The following is a 15,027-nucleotide window of genomic DNA, read 5'->3' as shown; positions in this document are numbered from 1 at the left end:
CATTGTCATGCTGAAAGACCCAGCCACGTTTCACGTCCTAGTACCCCTGGTTGGGAACCACTGGGCTAGGCTACATGATGTGTGCGACTATGATTAGAAAAGTCGCAAAAAAAAGGCATGCGCTGTGTCTTGCCTTAGACTGCACACGCTGGGCATCATTCACAAGTGATAATACATAATTCACAAGTGATAATATTGTCACCCATCAAACTACTCTTAATTTAATCTCGTCTTTACATATACTAAATAACATACCATATGTGTGAAATACATTTTGATTTAGAAAGTACCATTATCATGCACATGTCAGAATAGCGGCAGGGTGAAAAAATACGTCATCCGTATGCACTTAAATAGGGAATGGAGGACGCTTTTCCCGCAGTTCATTTTCATGCCAACCAGGTAGGCTACTCCTGTTGTAAGGCGAAGTAATGTGCTTAATATTAGGAACGTTGAGAAATAAATATAGTAAGCCTATACAAAGCTGATGGGATCCTCCTCTTTTTAATAGAGACCATCAAAACTCTTTTTTCTCAATTGCATAGCCTATAGAAATATTGCACAACATGAGCTCTCATTAAGTGTTTGATTTGATTTGCATTGATGTCAGAGTGATTAGAGGGACAATAGAGCGCTGATTACCAGGCCATTAGTGACGGGCAGTTAGCAAATTTGGTAGGGTTACTAATAACCATCAGTGGCATCAGAGCGCAGTTTTGGAGAAGCCTAGTTACCATGACTAAACGGTCAAGTGGAATTTGACTGCGGTCCCGACTCGTGACATTTACATTTTAGTCATTTAGCAGACGCTCTTATCCAGAGCGACTTACAGTTAGTGAATGCATACATTTTCATACTGCCCCCCCCGTGGGAAACGAACCCACAACCCTGGCGTTGCAAGCGCCATGCTCTACCAACTGAGCTACAGGTGACCACTGGTGTGGTGGTAATACGGTCACCGTAACAGCCCTAATCACTTCTTACTTTTCTCCCTCTGTCTGTATGTCTCTCTATCGCTCTATCTCTCTCCCCTTCACTCTCTCTCTCTCTCTCTCTCTCTCTCTCTCTCCGCCTCTCATTCCCTCTCTCCCTAGCTCTTGTCCTCCTCCTCCTCCTATCCCCTCCATCACTCCTCTCATTCATAATTTATCCGGAGGCTGATTTTGTGCCGACACAACCCGTGCGTGGCAGTGCAAACCCTCTCTCTGGTTTCACCCTGGGCTGGGCGGCCTGGCGGCACGCTGTATGCTGATTGGCCACTTCCTCCTGGAATAGGAAACAGCTGTCTGTCGATAAAGACAGGAAGTGAAAGGCAGCACCAGCCTCCTCAGGTGAGCCAATCCTGTTAGGTGTTAGATATCCATTACAACCCCCCCCATATACAGTATACACACATACACACAAATGCCATGCACATACACTAACACTCACTCATTTAAATCATACACATACACTTAATTCTTATCCTCCATCACATGGTGTCAAATATGCTACAAGTTGAGGGCTAGGGTATGTTAAGGAATTAACACACACACGAAGACACATAGCCCAACCATACACACACAGACACATAGGTGAGTGTGTCCTCTTAGGTTAGGTGTTGAATATCCCTTACCTGTGGGCTTCATTGAGTCTCTGGCAGGCTATGCAATGCCACTGTCTGGAGGGCGAGGGGAGGTGGGGCGGATCGATAACCCCAGGGGTCATGGAAATATGGCAGGCCCTAGTAACAACACTGACGGGGTGGAGTCAGGGACAGCTAAGAATGCAAAATCTTCATAGGGAACTAAACAATAACTCGACCACTGAACATTTATGCTAGAGGATTCATACAGCACCATAGTTACTGTGATCACAAATCTGTTGCTGAACCTTAACAGGTTCATCCTTAACAATGATTTATGTTTATCATGACATGAACAATGTTGATTGGTTAACGACTGCTTTCAATAAAGGAGCAACATAGTAGTCAATCATTACAGTATATTCTCACTTGTACAACAGCAACAATGTATTTGAATATCTACAGTCTTAGTGCCTACAGTATAGATAGGGACAAGGGTACTGTAGTACACTTCTGCTCTAATCAATAAGCTGGAGAATCAATGCCATCGATAGTTTCATTTGACTGTGTTTGGAAAATATTTCATTTCACTTATGTTTAGAATCTAATCAAATGCTTAAGACTGGACAGTCACATATTTCAACCCGGGTAGTAAGGTCATATGGTGACCAGATCAATCAATCTGGATCAGATAAATATTGGTAACATAGGACTGAAGCAGTAACAGTCGGTAAGCCCTAGAGCTGGTGTAGAAGAGGGACAGACCGTGGAAGGGAGAGGGTTGCTGTCCGTTCAGCACCACCAGAGAACTAGAGGGACCAGTATCATGGACACCGCCAGAAACGTAGAGAAGTCAAGAATCAGGCCCATGGAGAGCACCTGGCTATAACCTCTGCTTGACCCTCACAGCTGAGTTCACACAGTAGTCAGCCACCCAGAAGCAGAAGACTAGTACTACAAGCAGCAATCTCCACATAGCCCAAAGGTTTCAGGGTTAAACTAGATTTGTAAAGCGTATGACAAGTGAAAATGGATTAGAATTCTGTACAAAAAAATAATAATAGTTTAAACAAAGACAGATAGATGTATTGTATTTCAGTTTAAACAAGCCCCTTTCACTGTGCTTTGGGTGGTTTCAGATAAACCTTTTTAAAATGTGACGCTGCTTGCACGCTGATTTGCACAAACCGTTTCTCCTTAACTCATCGCAAATCAAACTAATCTTCTATCTTCTGTTTTCTTCTATGATAATGAATTGTGTATTTTTTACATTAAAGGCTCACTTAAATAGTTAAAACGAACTCTGTGACACTGTGAGACTTCGCACAAGAACAAACCATTTCCCTGCTTATACCCTTTACCAGTGAGAGGAAGATGGTTGTCTCCTCACCAGTCTATTGGACATAAACTCCACGTCTCTCTGTAACCTCACCAATACTCCGGCATTTTTTATTTTTAAGTGCTCTGTTATGACAATATTCTATGTTGTCTATAGTAAATTATTGCAAATCAATGTGAATGGGAAAACTGATATTCTGTAGAGCCTCTGGGGAGATATTGGGAAAAAAGGGATTGATCCCTGAGAGGGTTGTTAGTGAGCAGCTTCAATTAAAGCTACCATGGGATGGGAGAGAGAGGGGAGGAGAGGGAAGGAAGAGAGAGGGATGAGAGGACGAGGAGAAAGGAAGGAGATGGGGTGGAGAGAGGAGGGAGATGGGGTGGAGAGAGGAGGGAGATGGGGTGGAGAGAGGAGGGAGGGAGGGAGGAGCGGGGGAGGCGAGGCAGTGGAGAGAAGGTCTGCACTGATTAGCTTCCGGTGGTTAAAGAGATGCAGGGGTCCTAATATTACTTACTGTACAGAGAGAGCTCTCAGCTAGTCGGTCGGAGGAGGAGGAGGAGGAGGAGGGAGGGAGGGAGAGCAGGGGAGAGAGAGAGAGTCCTATCTGAACTGGCCATCAATTACCTCAGGGACACAAGGGAGCAGGAGGGGAGGTAGTTGACACAACATCACAGAAATTTACAAAAAATTACAGTCAATGCTGTTTTATACTCTTATATTATATTATATTATCCTATATGATATATTTATTATGAATCTAGTTAGAATACCGTAGGACTGTATATGTTATATTGAGGGGTCTGGCTTTTTTTAAAGAGGGTTAGAGTTCTCTGGTAGGAATTTGTACAGTAATTAGACTCTGTCCTCTAAGTGTGTGAGAAGGACAGACCAGTGCCTATATGAGGGTGGAACCATTCCTTCACAGCAGTCTATACCATCTCAGCCAGCACTCTGAGGCATCTTTGACAGTTCACACTGGATCTCTTATTCTGAACCTTCAGACATTTTTCACAAGGAGAAAGACTGCTGCCCTTACTGCCAATGTGTTGGTTACCCAGAAGTAAAATTATCTCGGAAGGGAATGCCGTTAACAATTGTGATTACCTTTGTGCAAAGAAAGGAAGTCTCCTCCCTAACAAACGGAAACCCTCGGCCAAACCCCTCCCTTACGCTAATTTCAACTGTGTTTTTCATGGCCAAAAAGCACATTTTTGATTTCATTAATTTTTACGATACAGCCTATTTTGACTTTGTGGCTGTGGAATCTAGTGGAAACAGTTCAACATCCGCACGAGAATCTGTCCACGAGAGATTAAATGTATGGTGAGATTTCAAACTGACGGACCCAAAATGATCCACCTCTCATCGCTCACAGCTCAGACACACATGCAGACCACACATTGCCATGGACGGCATTCCCATGGGACGGTTATCCGGACGGACTTGGCATGGACCCACTGGAGAGTTTAACATTTACATTAAGATCAGCTTTCTCGCGCCATCGCTATCTTCCTCTTCCTCATCTTCCTCTCCACCATGTCTATTAGGGTAAAGATTAATTGAGCTTTGAGCTGAACGTTGACAATGACCTAAATAATTTGAACATATTTTTTTGAAGAGAGATCGACAAGGCTTGAGTTATGATCTCAGAGAGAAAAGCTCATCAAAAAGATTTTGGGATTGCTTTTAAAAACCTTACAGGACCATTATTTTGTTGATGGAGTCTCCAATCCTCACAGGAAGAATACCACAATACAAGAACTGGTCAAGGTCCATACTAATGTGTTTAAAGATAACATATAGTAGTTGGTACTATTGATACTTCTGGTTCAGATTGGACAGGATATGAATTCAGGTGAGGTGAGAAAAGGAAAGAAATAAGATGTAAAAGGAGGAAAGACAAAAATAAGAATATAGGAGGAAATAAAGTGAGAATGTAACAAGGGCCTGCGGCAGAAAGATGAGAGAGAGAGAGAGAGAGAGAGAGATGAGTGAGGGGGACAGATTAATGGTAAAGCTGAATGATTACTCTGTGAGAATTATTATTGATGATTCAGCCAGTGTGAATTATTAATGGGAAGCGAAAAGTATCTTTGAACGTGTCTCTGAAGCCTTGTTTATATCTGGCGCTAACATGCGTCCTTCGTCCTGATCTTGTTCGCATTCTGATTATGCCCACACTTTCAGAAATATGTCTACACATGGTATTAAAATGTGGCTCTTATCCGTCCACTGTGTCCGCATTGTGACCAAATTTTTTGGGTCACACTTGTAAGATATTCAGAAACAATCAGTTTCTCTGGACAAACCGCAAAGTCAGAGTTTAAAAAGAGGGTTACTGTCAAAATTATTTATACCAAAAAAAGTAATACAATTTAGACATAAGTGAGATGACGGGTGCATGGGGGCCCCCAGAGCTCGTGCCTCCCCCCTGCCCGCCTAGTGGGGGCTGTTAGCGTTTCCGCTACTCCAGTGGACACAATGCATGCCTGACTACCTCCAGGCGTGGTCAGGAAGATCCAATCACAATCAGACTGCAATGTGTCTTTTAGTCGTCTACACCTCTCTGGAAATGTAGGCACAATCAGAATGTAGACAAGATCAGGACAATGGATGCATATTAGAACCAGGGCTTGACATTCAATACTGACAGAGATCAATGAGGACAGTGGCAGTGTAAAACCTTCAAAGAGAGTTGTCAGAGAAAGAGGGAAAGAATAACCTAAAGGTAAGGGTCTCTCTCTCTCTCTCTCTCTCTCTCTCTCTCTCTCTCTCTCTCTCTCTCTCTCTCTCTCTCTCTGTCAGGTGACAGTAGTGAAGGTGATAGGCTGTGACATTGTCATGGTTTTAATGCTCTTCCTCAGACACAGGAAATGGACTGGCAGTCCGGCTCCTCCTCTCTCCCCACATCCTCTCCTTCCTGTCTGACAGATAGACACTTGCCTGCTAGAATGTGTGTGTGTGTGGGTGTATTGTGGGGCCAGCTGAGTGGCCGTGGCAGTCTGTCCCTTCAGATCAGTCTCACTTTGACCTGTTGGATCTAGCTCTCACAGTCTCAAGTCAGAATTAGACGTTCATCCATGTTTCTCAAATGAATGGTTAAGGTAAGGGTTAAGGTTTGGGATAGGCTGAAAACAAAAATCTGAAAAACAACTTTCTATCACTGGATTTAAACTTGCAGCCTTTGGACTCAGAGACAGATGTGTCATGACTCTCCTGGCTGAGGATCAAAGGACTCAGATCAGCTTGGCAAATGGCTGAAAACAAACAGACCCTCTCACCCACAGAAGAGGGGAGGGGGAACTGGGCCGGTTTTTGACATCTTAACACTCTGTCTTAAATTAGGGAGGAGGGTAATCTCCCTCCTGCGCTGCAGTAATACTAAAGGCTTTCTTTGTTCCAGAGACTTTTTGACGCCAAAACCTTGGAACATTGGAACATTATTTATATAATCCGAATGTTAAGAATGGTCAGTGGGGACCTAAAGAATAATCATATCATATTGTTTATTATTTTGTGATGTCATTAAGGATGGTATCAATAAATAACTAAACTCGGAAAGTGTACACATTCAATCTGTCAAGTTTACACCCAAATGTTGTATAAAATATATGATTAAAGATGAGAGTATTTTTGTTAAGATAGGAATGTGATTTTAGTTTTCTAATGAGATCATTATTTTTCATGTAAACTATGCACAGTGACTAGCCACGACCCAAGTGAGCACAGACATCATGTCGGCGTGAAGGGAAATGCCCCCTTTTACCAGAGTGCATAAAAAGCCTTGGTAATGAAATTTACATTAGACCAGAAAGCGTGGAGCTGTGGCTACACGGCTTAAAATGGTTAGACCTTTGAATCTCAACACGAGGTGAAGAAGATAAACTCACTAGACCAGAACATTGCCAGTCTGCAGCTGTCCATGTAAAGTGGTCTAGAACTTTGACTAAAGACATGAGGTGGGAATTAGAAAATCCCATCTCAGACAATCATTGGTGCATCTGAAGTATTTGCTCTATTTGAACACTCCACTCCAACCCAGGACAACTAATAAGAAGGACATGGTGACCTCTGGTAGACAACCATAGCCTTACACCCATCAACCCCTTCCCAATAGAAGGAGTGATTGGTTTCAACAGAGAGACGACACGTAAATACATTCATGACTTCTTCTCCGAATGGGCGGTGGTTAGGGTGCTAAGTATTCTGATTACTGGACCATAAACAGATATGGCTCATTAACCTTTACGGACCAAATAATGATGATCCACACTTCTTTGACAATATATATAATAAATTATCAACCCTGCAAGCAATTCAAGATATTATTATGGTGGGAGATTATGATACCGTTTTAAATAGCTCAATGGACCGTAAAGGAAATCACACTACAGTCTATCACCCTCATGCTCTTAAGGAAATCGTGAATGTCATGGATACATTAGAACTAGTAGATATATGGAGGCTTAAATATCCTGATCTAGTGAGATATACATGGCGGCGACTCAATCAAGCTAGTCGTCTTGACTTCGTTCTTATGTCATTCTCGTTGGCAACAAACGTTTAAAAAGTGTTGATAGGGGACAGAATGCGATCGAACCATCATATAATTGGCATATACATTACTCTAAATGAATTTCCACGTGGGCAAGGATATTGGAAATGTAATCAAAGCCTATTGATGATAACTTGTTTTTAACTAGGACAGAGGAATTAATAACAGATTTTTTCTGACATAACATAGGTACAGCAAATCCCCTTATTTTATGGGACACCTTTAAATGTGCCTTTAGAGGCCATGCAATTCAGTTCTCATCTCGAAAACAAAAGCAATTTAGGTCAAAAGAGTTAGACCTAAGGAGTTAATTGTTACATGATTAATTTAATCGAGTAACAATTAAACATAGTTAGTTGATTCGATAAATAACAGTCATCATATTAATTAAAGTCACGTCAGGACAGATGCATACGGCCATCCACAACACCCTAGTAAAACCGAAACCTACTTGAAAAGAACAGCTCTCACAGTTTTTTATCGTTTTATTTATTTTTTTAGCTCTCACTGTTGCCCCTAGTGGCTGGTATTCATGTGGATGGACATTGAACACTGACTTGTATCACGGGTGACCTGACTGCCTGTTGACCCCTACTACAGTCCTGCACCGGAGACACACGCAAACACACCACACACACACACACACAGACACACACAGACACACACACACACACACACTCCGTCTACTCTGGTGGTTGCCAAGAGATGGCTGTCACTCGGCCTGACACTAAGAGGGGACAAGGATCACCTCCAATTGTCACGGTAACAGGCTGATGAGACAACGGCCAGCCAGCCGTCATACCTGATCATGTAGACACAGAAAGCGGCACAGGTCCTAATCCAGGCACTTGTCATCTCCCGTCTGGATTACTGCAACTCGCTGTTGGCTGGGCTCCCTGCCTGTGCCATTAAACCCCTACAACTTATCCAGAACGCTGCAGCCTGTCTGGTGTTCGACCTTCCCAAGTTCTCTCATGTCACCCTGCTCCTCCGCACACTCCACTGGCTTCCAGTTGAGGCTCGCATCTACTACAAGACCATGGTGCTTGCCTACGAGGGCACTACGTTCATCCACCTCTGGCCTGCTAGCTCCCCTACCTCTACGGAAGCACAGTTCCCGCTCAGCCCAGTGAAAGCTATTTGCTGCTCTGGCACCTCAATGGTGGAACAAGCTCCCCCACGACGCCAGGACAGCGGAGTCACTGACCACCTTCTGGAGACACTTGAAACCCTACCTCTTTAAGGAATACCTGGAATAATCCTTCTACCCCCCCACTGGCTATCATAAGTTGAATGCACCAATTTGTAAGTCTCTCTGGATAAGAGCGTCTGATAAATGATGTAAATGTAGAAGCCACACACACACTCACACACACACACACACACACACTCACACACACTCACATGCACACACACATACACGAGACAGGGGGCTCTTCCAACGTTTTCAAAGTATTACACTCAAACATTCCTTTTGGATTACTGTTGTTTAAAGGTAAGCGTCTCCCGGTTTGACATGAATGGAATATGGTTGAGAGGTACAGTACACTTCTTTGGTCATGCTTTTTACTCCTCTACCTCCTGGCCCCCAGCCATATTCTACTGTAATAGCAGTTATGTACACACACACACACAGTATGTGATTTAGACAGACACGCTCAATAGTCCTGGGGAGTGATGGCTCCTGAGTGGAGGAAGGAACAGGTGACAAAGGTCAACAATGGTCTCACCCTTGTGTGGTGTGTGGTTTAGCTGTGACACATGACACAGCCATGGTGGAGACAGGATGGAACCATGTTTTGTCGAGAGAGAGAGAGAGATGCTCACTCTGCTGGTGTCATGTGAGAGATTAACCATCATCATCATCACACACCCAAAGGTGACTGGCCAGCTGAGATATGCCATGACCGTGAAAGGCCACTCTTTCTCTCCCTCTCGTCCTTCAGCCTCCCACTCCACCTCTCCTCACCCTCTCCTCCCTTTCTCCTCACCCACCATGACTGAGTGAGGCCTCCCGTTCTGTCTCTCCCCCTCTTCCCCCCATCATTCCTCTCTCTCTCTCTCTCTCTCTCTCTCTCTCTCTCTCTCTCTCTCTCTCTCTCTCTCTCTCTCTCTCTCTCTCTCTCTCTCTCTCTCTCTCTCTCTCTCTCTCTCTCTCTCTCTCTCTCTCTCTCTCTCTCTCTCTCTCTCTCTCTCTCTCTCTCTCTCTCTCTCTCTCTCTCTCTCTCTCTCTCTGTTTGACCTGGCACTAAAGCTCTAAAAGACGGTCTGGGCCCTTAACACCCACTATAGGGAATGCGCAATGCCCCTGTCCCCTGTGCACCCCGACTTCTCTATCACTGGCTGAAATTGGCTAGGGGCTAGAGAGGGATGGAGGAGAGGATGGGATGAGAGGGGTTAAGAGAGATGTCCCTGTCTAAATGTGAAATGTCACCATAGTGGTTTTATAGTCATGTACTACCCTTTTATGAGATTGATAATGCATACAGCCACCCACACAGGAATGCGCTCAGCCAGTAATACAACCATTGGTACACTACACATTCTCCCCTCCTCCTGTCCTTCAACATGGAATATATCTAAGAGGTGAAACCATCAGACATTACAGCGGTAGTCACGACATAAGGATGAAGCCATTTTGTGTAATTTGTGATTTTATCTGTGTGGCCTGTTACATACTGTCATAACTGCCACTTAGTGAGGAAATACAAAGTACAGGCATTATTGCATTGTGGGATGTGAATACATAAAACTGTGTTTAATCTGAATATGGATAGCAAATGTGATTCTGACGGGTTTGGAATCTGTTTTCACACACACAGACACAGATTCTAGCCGTTGTCGACATCCGATCACTATCTGATCTAAATTTGTTGCGTCTACACATGGTCATGAAAAGTGTCTCTTATATGGCCACTGCGTCCGCATTGTGACCAGATTCACTGATCTCTCCCTGGATGCAAATTCATTTTACCTGCCTTAGACATCCCCTTATGACACAAGATCTATAAATCGACAGAAAACAGCACACTTTTATAGTCAGTAACTTTATGCTCTCATCATTACAGCCTACTTTAAGTCTGGCCGTAATACTCTCCAGATAACTTCGACCTGTCCACAGCCATACAAATAAATATTCAACACACAAACGAGAGTATCTGGATGAAATACAAAATACAATTAATGCACAGTATAAATAAAAATTACATAATGCACACAGTAGAAACAGAAACAGGGCAGAGTAGGCTACAGCGCATCAAATACAGTGCTTTCAGAAAGTATTCATACACCTTTACTTATTCCACACTTTGTTTTGTGACAGCCTGAATTCAAAATGGAATAAATAGTTTTTTTTCTTACCCATCTACACAAAATACCCCATAATGACAATGTACCCCATAATGAAAATGTAGAAATATGTTTCTAGAAATGTTTGTAAATGTATTTATTTATTTTTCTCACCCATCTACACAAAATACCCCATAAAAATAATGTGAAAATATGTTTATAGAAATGTTGCTAATTTATTGAAAATCAAATACAGAAATATCTAATTGACATAAGTATTCACACCCCTAAGTCAATACATGTTAGAATCACATTTGGCAGCGATTAAAGCTGAGTCTTTCTGGGTAAGTCTCTAAGTGCCTTCCACACCTGGATTGTACAATATTTGCACCTTATTCTTTTTTAAATTATTCAAGCTCTGTCAAGTTCGTTGTTGATCATTGCTAGACAGCAGTTTTCAAGTCTTGCCACATATTCTCAAGCCTATGTAGCCCTTTCCTGCAGTCAAATGACCAGTGTCCTCATGGGTGGAATGTTATTAATATTTGTCATGATTTCATAATTTATCAACATTATTTCAGAAAACCAGCCAGAAATGTGGTGTTTCTATGTCAGTTTTGTAAAATTTCAGGCTTCTGTGATGTATATAAAGTGTAGTATTGGGATGCAAACTCAAAATTGAATACATTTCAACTCTATATCTGACAAGATATATCTTTTTTGTAAGCCCATAATCATGTGTTTGAGGTGTATACTTTTGTTTCGAAGTAGATTTGTTTAAGACTACAAAGAAACACTCCATGTGACCCTTATTTAGCCCACTGCAGTAAAATGTTAAGTCAAAACTTTAACTAGGCCACTCAGGAACATCCAATGTCGTCTTGGTAAGCAACTCCAGTGTACATTTGGTCTTGTGTGTTAAGTTATTGTCCTGATGAAAGATTAATTTGTCTCCCAGTGTCGGTTGGAAAGCAGACTGAACAAGGTTTTCCTCTAGGATGTTGCCTGTGCTTAGCTCTATTCCGTTTATTTTTATCATAAAAAAACTCTGTAGTCCTTGCCGATGACAAGCATACCCATAACATGATACAGCCACCGCCATGCTTGACAATATGAAGAGTGGTACTAAGTGATGTGTTGTGTTGGATTTGCACCAAACATAACGCTTTTGCATTCAGGACATAAAGTTAATTTCTTTGCAACATTTTTGCAGTGTTACTTTAGTGCCTGATTGCAAATAATTTGTTACAGTTCACTCTGTCATTTAGGTTAGTATTGTGGAGTAACTACAATGTTGTTTATCCATCGTCAGTTTTCTCCTATCACAGCCGTTAACTTGGCCTCATTGTGAAATGATTGTTTCCTTTCTCTCTGAGTTAGGAAGGACGCCTGTATTTTTGTAGTGACTGGATGTTTTGATACACCATCAAAAGTGTAATTAATAACTACACCAAATGGATATTCAGTGCCTTCATGCTAGGTTTAGGACCTCATATTGAAGCTTATAGACCCCAACTGATGTATAGAACAATCTTAAAATTGTCTACTTTGTTTTGAATCACTTCAAACTGCCAATGTGAACAAGGCTTAACCCCCTAGAGTCAATGTCCAAACCCCCACATAAATCTAATTAGCAGGGTACTAGGGGGTAACTGCACACCCCCTGTAATTGAGGACGCACCCTTGTGTTGAGAATCAGTGTTGAAGAGGTAATGTTGCCTATCTTCACCACCTGGGGAGGCCCGTCAGGAAGTCCAGGACCCAGTTGCATAGGGAGGAGTTCAGACCCAGGGTCGTGAGCTTTGTAATGAGCTTATAGGGCGCTATCGTATTGAAGGCCGAGCTGTAGTAGATGAACCGCATCCTCACATATGCAGTCCTTTTGTCCAGGTGGGTAAGGGCAGTGTGCAGTGCAATGGTGATTGTGTCGGACATGGATCAGTCAGGGCAGTAGGCGAATTGGAGAGGGTTGAGTTTGTCGGGGTGGGAGGAGGTGATATCGTCTTTGACTAGCCTCTCGTAGCACTTCATGATGACGGAAGCGAGTGCTACTGGTCGGTAGTCATTCAGTTAAGTTACTTTCCCTTTCTTGGGCACAGGGATGATAGCAGTCATCTTGAAGCAGGTGGGTATAGAGGCCTGAGCTAGAGAGAGATTGAAAATGTCAGAGAACACAACAGCCAGCTGGTCTGCACATGCTCTGAGGGCACGGCTAGAGATGCCGTCTGGGCCGGCAGCCTTGCGAGGGTTAACACATTTGAATGACTTACATATGTCCTCAGTGGAGACTGTGCGTGTGTAGCCCACATTGTCATCTGGGGCTCTCCTCAGCAGCTCAGGGTCATTGTGCTCGAATCTTTAGAAAAAGGTGTTTAGCTCATCCGGTAGGGTGGCGTTGGTGACCATGATGTGGTTGGCTTTCTTTTGTGTCCGACCCGCTGAATTGTTCCTCCACTTTGTCTCTATACTTGTGTTTTGCCATCTTGATCGATCTGCGCAAGTCATATTTGTACTGTTTAACCAAATTATTGTCCCCGGTCACCTTGCCCTGTTTGTAAGCAGCATCTCTCTCTTTCAGTTTTCCTACAAGGCTGCTATCAATCCACGGTTTTTGAAAGATACTATCGGTATCACGTCATCTATGCATTTTTTGATGAATCCGGTGAATGAGTCGGCGTATTCATTGACGTTATCTCCAGAGGCGACCCAGAACATATTCCAGTCCACGTGATCAAAACAGTCTTGGAGTGTGAATTCTGATTGGTCGGACCATCGCTGTACAGACCTGACCACCGGAACTTCCCTCTTGAGTCTTTGTTTGTAGGCGGGGAGAAGCAAGTTCCTGTACATTTCCCCCATCGCACCATGTGTTGTTGGTGATAAAGTAGAGCCCACCACCCTTGCACTTACCAGAGCGAGCTCGCTTCCTATCTGCTCGAAAAACTGTAAAACCTGCTGGTTGTATATAATCCGTCTGGATGTCGGAGGAAAGCCAAGTCTCAGAAAAACAGAGTATGTTGCAGGATATGATTCACCTCTGGAAGGAGATCCTCGCTCTGAGTTCATCAAGTTTGTTCATTAATGATTAAACATTGGCGAGTAGTATGCTCGGTAATGGAGGACAGGTTGCCCGGCATCTTAATCTCACTAAGACCCCGCCACATCTGTCTCTCTGTCGGTGTCTTCGCTTTCTACTCTCCAGTAGAACTCCCAAGCAGCTCGGTGCCTCGCCGAAGAAGCTAGTCCATTATTCCCATTGTCTCCGAGAATTCAGAGAGGTCAGGTGGACGGTGAGTACCCAGCGATGTATACTTTACAATAGGGCAGCAGATCAGTGGATGACGACGCATCCTGGGAAAAGAATAGATATATACCAAATGGCTGGCCTCTTCGCAAAGGCCTATAACAAGGCGGCCAGTGTGGAGAGCAGGGTGGAGGGCTTCTTGGCCAGTGGGCTGTGGCCTTTGGAGAAGGACATCTTCACCGAGGCGGACTTTGTGGCCGCTGAGGTTACAGAGGAGCCTGAGCCCCTTGCCGGTAAGAAAAAGTAAATCTAAATTAACGAAAAGTAGCAGAAGTAGCATGTACTTGGTAAATAGTGTTTATTGTACTAACAATGCAAATAATCAATTCAAACACAGCACTCTACTGCCGCCGCAACCACCTCTACCGATATGGCCGCCAGCTCTACCACCACCACTGCCCCCTCTACCGCCGCCTGCTCTACCGCCACCCACTTTACCGTCACCAGCTGTACTGCCGCCACCTCTACCGCCACCACCACTAGCTCTACCGCCACCACCTCTACCGATATGGCCGCCATCTCTACCGCCACCGCTGCCACCTCTACTGCCACCTCTACTGCCACTAGCTCTACTGCCACCAGCTCTACCGCCACCACCTCTACCATCACCAGCTCTACTGCCACCGCCACCAGCTCTACCGCCACCACCACTAGCTCTACCGCCACCACCTCTACCGATATGGCCACCAGCTCTACCGCCACCACCACTAGCTCTACCGCCACCACCTCTACCGATATGGCCGCCAGCTCTACCGCCACCGCTGCCAACTCTACTACCACCTCTACTGCCACTAGCTCTACTGCCAGCAGCTCTACCACCACCAGCTCTACCGCCACCAGTTCTACCACCACCAGTTCTACCACTTCCACCTCTACCGCTGCCACCTCTACCACCACCAACTCTACCGCTGCCACGTCTACCTCCACCACCACTAGCTCTACCGCCACCGCCACCAGCTCTTAACGCCAAAATCTCT

The sequence above is a fragment of the Coregonus clupeaformis genome, chromosome 26 (genome assembly GCF_020615455.1).
Source record: "Coregonus clupeaformis isolate EN_2021a chromosome 26, ASM2061545v1, whole genome shotgun sequence".
NCBI lineage: Eukaryota > Metazoa > Chordata > Actinopteri > Salmoniformes > Salmonidae > Coregonus > Coregonus clupeaformis.
Note: the sequence above shows the minus strand (reverse complement) of the source record.